The 9,398-nt window shown below is 44.1% G+C and overlaps 1 long non-coding RNA gene across 1 annotated transcript; it reads left to right on the top strand.

Moving 5' to 3' along the window:
- Positions 1-3,709: 3,709 nt before the first annotated feature.
- On the top strand, positions 3,710-9,290 carry LOC115619751. Its single transcript, XR_003995106.1, has 2 exons — positions 3,710-3,742; positions 8,746-9,290. It is a non-coding gene; the product is annotated as an uncharacterized LOC115619751 (long non-coding RNA).
- Positions 9,291-9,398: the final 108 nt, after the last annotated feature.

The raw sequence follows: 9,398 nt of genomic DNA, 5'->3' as shown, positions 1-9,398 counted from the left end.
CAGATGCCATTCAACATTACAAAAAAAAACCCAAAACCCAACTCTAACTTACCTACTATTGCCCTCTACTGCATTTTTAATATAGATCATTAAAGTATGCACTATGTCAGCTCAAACCATACAAGTCACAGTTCTTGTCAGGTTTATGAGAATCATTCGTGTCATTGTTCAACCAGCTCACCCACACAGCAGAGTTATAAACCAAAAAGTATTCAGAGTTTTGAGGAAGAAAATCATAGTATATCTGAACAAGGAAAACCAAAGAAATGACAAAGATTTGTATACTTGTATTCATTAAGTCTCCCATTTTTCATCTCCCAAGAAGAATAGAGGATCACAGTCATTGTAAAATTAGAAGCACCCTCCAGTCAGTTCTAGCTGCTCACATACAAGTTTAAAAAAAAGAAAACAACAACAACTCAAAGACAAAACCTATAGGACATGTGAAACACATAATATTAATGCCTTCAGATTGTCTGAGGTTCACAAATCTCTGATGCTACAGGCTGCTGAGGATGGCTACTAGTACAAAAGACTACGCAAACATATTTCTTGCCCAAAGAGTAGAGGGGTTTTTATTATTGAATTTGTCTCACATCTAGGATGTGTCTTGAAATAAATGGCATCAGAACAAACTAGATGTTACTCCTCTTAATTTAGTTCGCCAGGAACTCGTTTTGTTTCACCAAAGAGATTTCTGCAGGACATGAGGCACTTCAGTCTTAACTTAGTCCCATTTACAAATTGTTCTGTGTACTCTAAATCACCCCTTTCTAATGGAGATTGGGCAGACTGAAATAGACAAACAGTGCCGCATATTTGTCATTAAAATATATTGGATTAAGGTCCAGTAAATAAATTTCCTTGATGACATCGTGCTAAAGTATGTTTTTCTTCCCCATTGACCTTCACTGCCATGACCAAGCTTTGCCATTCATTGCCAGGGCATCACACCTGAGCATTTGTTGACATCTTCCTCCCTCTAGTGGATCCTTTTTTGTACCGCGAAGCCAGAGCTAAAGTTTGCGCAAAACAGTGTTCCTCTTTACAAAAACGTGCTTACAGTCATATGGATATTTCGCAGAAGTGAAACACTGATTTCAATGGCAAGAAGAGCCCCTGGCACACAGAATTCTAACCCAAACAGTAGCGTGTCCCAGGAAGGAAGCTATGATTTTAGCTGCTGTTGCCAGTGTTTGAATTCCAAACTTCCCAGGTATTTCTAGACAAAGTCAATGTATGCTTTCTAAAAATTTCCATAAGAAATTGATGACGGAGTTACAGCCTCAAGATCATGATGCCCCTGAGTCTTCAGTAATTCCTCCCCAATAAAAGTCCATTACCTTCTAAACCCTCATCTTTTGAGACAGATTTAAATAAACAAACGCAAAAAGCTCAGAAGTCACTGATCACTAAGAATGTAGCCCTGGAATTAACAGTAAGCAGGAAAAAGTAAAACTGATGATAAAGTTCTGCTCAAGGCAATGCAGCAAGTTACCAGAAAGACAGGATTACAACTGTTATGAAAAGTGCTAGAAGCAACATCTTGTGCCCTCTGCCCCCAAGCTTTGATTACAGGCAAAAATCAAGGATTGTTTTGATTTGGCTTTAACGTTCAAAATAGTTTTTACTTTGTCTTTGATAGCTATCAGAGCCATACCCTCTGAAGTTCCAGCTGAACATTAATATTTACTTTATATTGGTTCATAAAGCCTGTTTATCTTGAAAGTTTGTGCCTTTGGCTGTCCACTGCGTTAGTTACCTCCATATCCATGTTTGACAAAGAGTTAGCTTGCTGTCAAGGCATAATGAGGAACAGAAATAACTGAGCATAAAGATCTCCTAGGCACAGTCACACAGGCTCAGTCACCCTCACTGCACTGCAGGAGCACGGGGTTCATAGTGGTTGTGAAGCCTGGGAAAGAAACAGCAACCGGCTTCAGCACTTTTTCCACTGAGGCAGCTAGTCTTTGGTGCGTATGATAGGAACAGTGTTGAAGTGTAACAGATAGGAAAATTATTACTCATTTCATTCTCTTAATACATATCAAAAGACATTCAAAATGGGATGGCGCAGGGGCATGTTTTATGGTTTTGGGTTTTTTGCCTGTTTTGGTTGTCAAAGAGTAGCAAAACAATTTAGTGGTTTTCACTATTAAGGCTCAATGGTGCACACACGAACACAAGCTAACTCTCACAGAGTTAGCAAAAGCCTGTTTAGCAAAAGCCTAGATATCCAAGTTCTTCAAGTAACAGTAGTCAATCTCAGGCTGATACATAAAATGTGTGACTTCCTCAAATTCACTGTCCATTGAAACTAATTAGTCACTGCATAAACTGGGCTGTTGAAGAATTGTCAGAGTTTCTACTTAGATTCTTTGACAAAGTCATCAAATTATATTTTCTATTTGCATTTTTAATCTACTAAAGTGATTCAGTTTTTAAATTTCATTAAAAACTGCATATTACTGCTGTTCGTCTTATTTTACCTTACTGTACTTTTCCATCTTTTCCAGCTTCTGAGCCTTTTTTTGTGTTTTTCATGCTAAACAGTCTTTCTACAAAAGGAGAGATCTCATTTTCTTTTGCATCACAAAATTGCTTTCCTTCACATAAAAGAAATAATTTTGTAACTAGGCCAAGGATTTATGTATCCAGGTAACACAAGTACAGAGGTTCATTAGTTCACTAGCTACAGCTTACAAGGCTACCGAAGTATTTTATTTACACTTTGGCTGTCCAATACCTTAACATTTTAAATTACCTGCTTTCTGGGTTTTCAGCAGTATAACATGTTGTGCAGTTTTTGGTTAAAACCTGAATTTAAGAATTTGCTCCAGTCCACAGAGATGACTGTAGAAAGAACAGATTATTTTTTTATGATTGTTAGCTGAGAATGAAACTGATCCACATCAAGCACCTTTTCAGTGCATGCAATACTGGTAACAAATTAAAAATTCAAGATTACCAAGTACTATTGCTTCTAAATCTACTGAGGTGGGGGTAATAACTTAAACTTTAACTATTTGCAAAATAAGCCCTAAAACCTGAAATGAAGTTACCTTGCTAAACTATTCACACAAAATCAGTTATCACATGTCATGCGAAGGAAAAGAGTTCAGGATTAGGATATTCTGCTCAGCTGCTGCATGGTATAGAACAAGAAGTTGGAAAGCAACATCAATGCAGATAAACCATTAAGACAAACTTAACATCAGTATTTTGATGAAAACATTGTGTATTAATTTCCTTGATTTTCTGGGTTCGTATTACGTTCTGCTTTTGCCTGAAGAATGCTGATTTGGGAACTAAACATTGCATTAAATTCTTGTTTGTTGATCTGAATGACCACAAAGTAAATTAGTCTTCAAAGGAAACTATTAAGCTAGAAGTTTGGAGGAAAACTAATTGTCCTGGGTTCAGCTATAGCAGTCATTTTTCTCCTGCTTAGTAGCTGGTGCAGTGCTGTGTTTTTTAACTTTCAGCCTGGGAACAACGCTGATAACACCGATGTTTTTAGTTGTTGCTAAGTAATGTTTATTCCAACCAAGGACTTTCTCAGTCTCATGCTTTGCCAGGGAAGAGGGGAAGCCGGGAGGAAGCAGAGACAGGACACCTGACCCAAACTAGCCAAAGGGGTATTCCATACCACAGCACGTCATGCCCAGTATATAAACCGGGGGGAGTTACCCGGAAGGCCCAGATCACTGCTCGGGTCGGGCTGGGTATCGGTCGGCGGGTGGTGAGCAATTGTATCCTCTCCCCTTGTTATTTCACTGATCATTATTATCATTGGTGGTAGCAGCAGTGGTTTTGTATTATACTTTAGTTGCGGGACTGTTCTTATCTCAACCCATGGGAGTTACATTCTTCCGATTCTCCTCCCCATCCCTCCGGGAGCGGGGGGAGGAAGAAGGGGGGGAGTGAGCGAGCGGCTGTGTGGTGCTGAGTTACCGGCTGGGCTCAAACCACGACAGTATTATGGAAAGACAAATGAAGACTGAAGATCCCAAGCGTTAACTATGCTGGAAGCTGAAATCAGCCTGACTGGGAGGAAGTGGCAAAAGCACCCCATTGTAACTGGTCCAGGGGCTCCATGCATCCTTGGCATAGACTATCTCAGGAGAGGGTATTTCAAAGACCCAAAAGGGTATAGATGGGCTTTTGGTATCGCTGCCTTGGAGACAGAGGAAATTAAGCAGCTGTCCACCTTACCCGGTCTCTCAGAGGATCCTTCTGTTGTGGGGTTGCTGAAGGTCGAAGAACAACAAGTGCCAATTGCGACCACAACAGTGCACCGGCGGCAATATCGCACCAACCGAGACTCCTTGATTCCCATCCATAAGCTGATCCGCAGACTGGAGAGCCAAGGAGTGATCAGCAGGACCCGCTCACCCTTTAATAGCCCCATATGGCCAGTGCAAAAGTCTAATGGAGAGTGGAGATTAACAGTAGACTATCGTGGCCTGAACGAAGTCACACCACCATTGAGTGCTGCCGTACTGGACATGTTAGAACTTCCGTATGAACTGGAGTCAAAGGCAGCCAAGTGGTATGCCACAATTGACATTGCCAATGCATTTTTCTCAATCCCTTTGGCAGCAGAATGCAGGCCACAGTTTGCTTTCACTTGGAGGGGCGTCCAGTACACTTGGAACCGACTGCCCCAGGGGTGGAAACACAGCCCTACCATCTGCATGGATTGATCCAGACTGCACTGGAACAGGGGCAAGCTCCAGAACACCTGCAATACATTGATGACATCATCGTGTGGGGTGATACAGCGGAAGAAGTTTTTGAGAAAGGGAGGAAAATAATCCAAATCCTGCTGAAGGCCGGTTTTGCCATAAAACGGAATAAGGTCAAGGGACCTGCACAGGAGATTCAATTTTTGGGAATAAAATGGCAAGATGGACGCCGCCAGAGCCCCTCAGACGTGATCAACAAGATAACAGCAATGTCTCCACCAACTGACAAGAAAGAAACACAAGCTTTCTTAGGTGTTGTGGGGTTCTGGAGAATGCACATCCCAAATTACAGTCTGATTGTAAGCCCTCTCTACCACGTGACCCGGAAGAAGAATGATTTCAAATGGGGCCCTGAGCAACAACAAGCCTTTGAACAAATTAAACGAGAAATAGTTCATGCAGTAGCCCTTGGACCAGTCCGGGCCGGGCCAGATGTGAAAAATGTGCTCTATACCGCAGCTGGGGAGAATGGTCCTACCTGGAGCCTCTGGCAGAAAGCTCCAGGGGAGACTCGAGGTCGACCCCTTGGCTTTTGGAGTCGGGGATATAAAGGATCCGAGGCCAGCTATACTCCCACTGAAAAAGAGATACTGGCAGCCTATGAAGGGGTTCGAGCTGCCTCAGAAGTGATTGGAACTGAAGCGCAGCTCCTCCTGGCACCCCGGTTGCCTGTGCTGGGCTGGATGTTCAAAGGCAGGGTCTCCTCTACACATCATGCAACTGATGCTACATGGAGTAAGTGGGCCGCACTAATTACACAACGAGCTCGAATAGGAAATCCCAGTCGTCCAGGAATTCTAGAAGTCATCATGGACTGGCCAGAGGGCAAAGATTTTGGGATGTCACCAGAAGAGGAGGTGACGCGTGCTGAAGAGGCCCCACCATATAATGAACTGTCAGAGAGTGAAAAGCAATATGCCTTGTTTACTGATGGGTCCTGCCGTATTGTGGGAAAGCATCGGAGATGGAAGGCAGCTGTGTGGAGTCCCCTGCGACAAGTTGCAGAAACTGCTGAGGGAGAGGGTGAATCGAGTCAATTTGCAGAGGTGAAAGCCATCCAGCTGGCCTTGGACATTGCTGAACGAGAAAAATGGCCAGTACTTTATCTCTATACTGACTCATGGATGGTGGCAAATGCCCTGTGGGGGTGGTTGCAGCAATGGAAGCAGAGCAACTGGCAACGCAGAAGTAAACCCATCTGGGCTGCTGCATTGTGGCAAGATATCGCTGCTCGGGTGCAGAACCTGGTGGTGAAGGTACGCCACGTAGATGCTCATGTACCCAAGAGTCGGGCCACTGAGGAACACCAGAATAACCAGCAAGTGGATAAAGCTGCTAAGATTAAAGTGGCTCAGATGGACTTGGATTGGCAACATAAGGGTGAATTATTTTTAGCCCGGTGGGCCCATGACACCTCAGGCCATCAAGGCAGAGATGCAACATATAGATGGGCTCGTGATCAAGGGGTGGACTTAACGATGGACGCTATTGCCCAGGTTATTCACGAATGTGAAACATGTGCTGCAATTAAGCAAGCCAAGCGGTTAAAGCCTCTCTGGTATGGAGGACGATGGCTGAAGTACAAATATGGGGAGGCCTGGCAGATTGACTATATCACACTCCCACCAACCCGCCAGGGCAAGCGCTATGTGCTTACCATGGTGGAAGCAACCACCGGCTGGCTGGAAACATACGCTGTGTTCCATGCCACTGCCCGGAACACTATCCTGGGCCTTGAGAAACAAGTCTTGTGGCGACACGGCACCCCAGAGAGAATTGAGTCAGACAATGGGACTCATTTCCGGAACAACCTCATAGACACTTGGGCCAAAGAGCATGGCATTGAGTGGGTATACCACATCCCCTACCATGCACCAGCCTCTGGGAAAATCGAACGGTACAATGGGCTGTTAAAAACTACACTGAGAGCAATGGGTGGTGGGACTTTCAAACACTGGGATACACATTTACCAAAAGCCACCTGGTTGGTCAACACTAGGGGATCTGCCAACAGGGCTGGCCCAGCCCAATCAGAACTTTTACGTACTGTAGAGGGGGATAAAGTTCCTGTGGTGCACATAAAGAATTTGTTGGGGAAGACAGTCTGGGTTATTCCTGCTTCAGGTAAAGGCAAACCCACTCGTGGGGTTGCTTTTGCTCAGGGACCTGGATATACTTGGTGGGTAATGCGGGAAGATGGGGAAGTCCGATGTGTACCTCAAGGGGATTTGATTTTGGGGGAAAACAGCCAATGAACTCAATTGTACGCTGTTGCCTGCTCTATAACACTTTTATAGCCCACCAGCTAGATATCTTCAGGTCACCAGCCATTGACCCTGACTTCCCTCCGATCATCACCTCAACAAAGAATGAATTTTGAGGAAACCAGACGAGCTCAGCAGTGACCAGATGAGTTTGGCGGTATCATCAGCAGGCAACAACCCAACACTATGTACCGTCCCTCCTGCCCTGAAAGACTATTACAAGAGATGGAGCCTGACATCATGGACTGGATGAGTTCAGCAATTTTACAGGGATTGGTCCATGGACTAGGGAACGATATCTTTCTCTGTGTGTGGGTGTGGGTGTATATATATGTGTATATATGGGACAGGGGTGATGGTGTGCTGAGAGATGTGGGATCTGAGCATGACATGAATGGTATGGAATAAGGGGTGGATACTGTCCTGGGTTCAGCTATAGCAGTCATTTTTCTCCTGCTTAGTAGCTGGTGCAGTGTTGTGTTTTTTAACTTTCAGCCTGGGAACAACGCTGATAACACCGATGTTTTTAGTTGTTGCTAAGTAATGTTTATTCCAACCAAGGACTTTCTCAGTCTCATGCTTTGCCAGGGAGGAGGGGAAGCCGGGAGGAAGCAGAGACAGGACACCTGACCCAAACTAGCCAAAGGGGTATTCCATACCACAGCACGTCATGCCCAGTATATAAACCGGGGGGAGTTACCCGGAAGGCCCAGATCACTGCTCGGGTCGGGCTGGGTATCGGTCGGCGGGTGGTGAGCAATTGTATCCTCTCCCCTTGTTATTTCACTAATCGTTATTATCATTGGTGGTAGCAGTAGTGGTTTTGTGTTATACCTTAGTTGCGGGACTGCTCTTATCTCAACCCGTGGGAGTTACATTCTTCCCATTCTCCTCCCCATCCCTCCGGGAGCGGGGGGAGGAAGAAGGGGGGGGGGGGGGAGTGAGCGAGCGGCTGTGTGGTTCTGAGTTACCAGCTGGGCTCAAACCACGACACTAATTCAAGCAAAAGAGACAGTCAATGTCATTTCTCAAAACTGTGATCCCATAATTAAGGAAAGGGTTTAAGATAGCACAGCAAAATAGCATCAGTCAATATGCAGCTATAACTTTGTTATTTGAAAGATGCACAACCCAAGCTAGCACCAGCATTAGATCAGTATTCTAGCATTGCACAGGACAGCAGTCTCCCACACGGCTTGGCATCACTCTAGCCAGGCCTCATTATCATTCTGTCCCGCCTTCGCTATGCTCTCAGCCTTCCCAGCTCCTTCCAAGAATTGACACAGTGGAGGACTAACTTGCTTTAGTGCAGGAGTAACTTGCTTTACTGCAGGACTTCCCCCAGTTTAATAGGGAGCTGGAAGGCGGCCACATTCCCTTTTCTCCTGCAATCATAAGGGGTCAATGAACCTTGAGGAAGGCATAAACAAGAACTGTACTGGGACAAGATGTCCAATTAATAGGGATCTAGGTCACAGAGAGGAGCAGCAGCCATCAACGCTCATCTTGTGTTACAGTCTTTATCACATGGGGGCAGGGGGAAGGAAACTCCCACAAGGCAAGTTTCAGCCTTGCTGCTTTTTCTTCTTTCTCGAGAGTCATAAGCAACCATTTGTACTTTAAGTTAGTGAAGCATCCAGGCCAGCCACAAAAGGACTTACACTTGCCCAACAGGCATTTAGATTGCTTTGATAAGGGAGATCACATCCAGGTTTTTTTTTTGACCCCTACAGATTAATTGTCTACAGTTAAGAGTTTCTTCAGAGCCACAATGCGCTATTTTTAATTGCAGAAAGATTGTTTAATACAATCATAAAACTGTATGGTCTACATGCATGAGCTTGTGTATCAGTTTGGAAACCAACAGTAAAAAGGCAACTGCAAGCATTTGGGACACTTCAGGATTGAGGGACTAACTTCAAAATGATTACCCAAACAGACGTGTGAGGCACCTCAAGAACTTTTTTTCTCCATAAGATGAGCAAGAAAGCAGCAAACAAAAGAAATTGAGTAATCGCAGTCCCACATCTCCGTAAATTCAAGAACAATTAACAGAAAACTCCAAATGTATCACAAGACAGTAGACGATTTGGAAGATGAACCAAGCAGCAATTACTGTGAGAAAAATGAGACACCAAAAATCTGTGGGGGAAGAATACCAGCAAGTTGACATTCCACCCAAGCAGTGAGACAACATGTTATTCACAACAGGAGACAAACTATATTAGATCAACTTTATTATGTTATCAAAGTTTGACAATAAAATATTCAAAATCTATTGAACGCATTCATACACAAAAAGAGCATATAAAATGCTAGGTCTCAGAATATGTTCCATACAAAATACTGTTAAGTGTAGAGCAGCAAAGTCATTGCCAAACATTCC

Source organism: Strigops habroptila, chromosome Z (genome assembly GCF_004027225.2).
Source record: "Strigops habroptila isolate Jane chromosome Z, bStrHab1.2.pri, whole genome shotgun sequence".
Taxonomy (NCBI): Eukaryota; Metazoa; Chordata; class Aves; order Psittaciformes; family Psittacidae; genus Strigops; species Strigops habroptila.
This window is presented reverse-complemented; position numbering and strand designations above follow the sequence as displayed.